Genomic DNA, 1,280 nt, shown 5'->3' with positions numbered 1-1,280 from the left:
TCCGACTAATTTTTGTATTCTTAGTGGAGACAGAGTTTCACCATGTTGGCCAGGCTGGTCTCGAACTCCTGACCTCAAGTGATCCACCAACCTTGGCCTCCCAAAGTGCTGGGATTACGGGTGTGAGCCACTGAGTACAGCCTCCCACAGCATCTTCAACAGCAGATCCTCCAGCCCCAGTCAAGCCTTCAGATGACGGTAGCCTGGGCCAACTTCTTGACCATAACATCAGGAGAGACCCTGAGCCAGAACCACCTAGAACCACCCAAATCCCTGACTGGCAGAAGCTGGGATAAAATAAATGTTTGTTCATTTAATATACTGTTTTGGGGTAGTTTGTTATTCAGTAATAGACAACTAATAAAAGTGTTTAATACATAAAAGAAACTTGGCTGGGCGCAGTGGCTCATTCCTGTAATCCCAGATCTTTGGGAGGCCGAGGCAGGTGGATCACTTGAGTCCAGGAGTTTGAGACCACCCTGGGAAACATGGCGAAACCCCGTCTTTACTAAAAATACACAAATTAGCCAGGCATGGTGGAGTGCACCTGTAATCCCAGCTACTTGGGATGCTGAAGCACAAGAATTGCTTGAATCTGGGAGGCAGAGTTTACAGTGAGCCACGATCACGCCACTGTACTTTAGCCTGGGTGACAGAGTGAGACTCAGTCCCCCAAAAAAAGTAGAAAACTCATCAAGCTGTACATGTAAGTTCCGTACACCTCATACATGAATATTATATCTTAATTAAAAGGAAAAGCCTATTAACAAAAAGAGTTCTCAAAAATGCTCAACCTGAACCTCCTTAGGGGATGGCAGAAGCATTAACTAAAGCTCTCCTATATTTCACCAAAATGTATTGGCAATTCGTAGCCTGCTGGAGGAAGGGAGGTGTGAGCTGTTCCCTGTGTTCAACTGGACAGCCTCCCACTCTCTATAGGAGCTTCTTTTAGAGCCAGCTCCACTGCTGGTCCTGGAGGTCTTTTGGGGAAGACAATCAGAAAAATTTACAATGTCCTTGACTACTACAGGGAATAGGTCTACGACACCGGCTGCAAAAACAGGATCAACTTATTAGGCACAGTAGACACAGTGATACTTTTACTGTCCCATGAAAATGTTTTAATTTTAATTTCTTTTGAAATCAGAAGAAAAATAAAAACACTGTAATAATGAGCATATAATAATGAATTCAGCCAGGGTTATATGTGTCATTATATCAATGCAATTGGAAACTCTAATTTAAAAATTTTTTTTTGGCCGGGCGCGGTGGCTCAAGCC

This window comes from Rhinopithecus bieti, unplaced genomic scaffold (genome assembly GCF_001698545.2).
Source record: "Rhinopithecus bieti isolate Rb0 unplaced genomic scaffold, ASM169854v2 scaffold_13577, whole genome shotgun sequence".
NCBI lineage: Eukaryota > Metazoa > Chordata > Mammalia > Primates > Cercopithecidae > Rhinopithecus > Rhinopithecus bieti.
The sequence above is the reverse complement of the archived record's forward strand: the minus strand, read 5'-3'. Positions refer to the sequence as shown.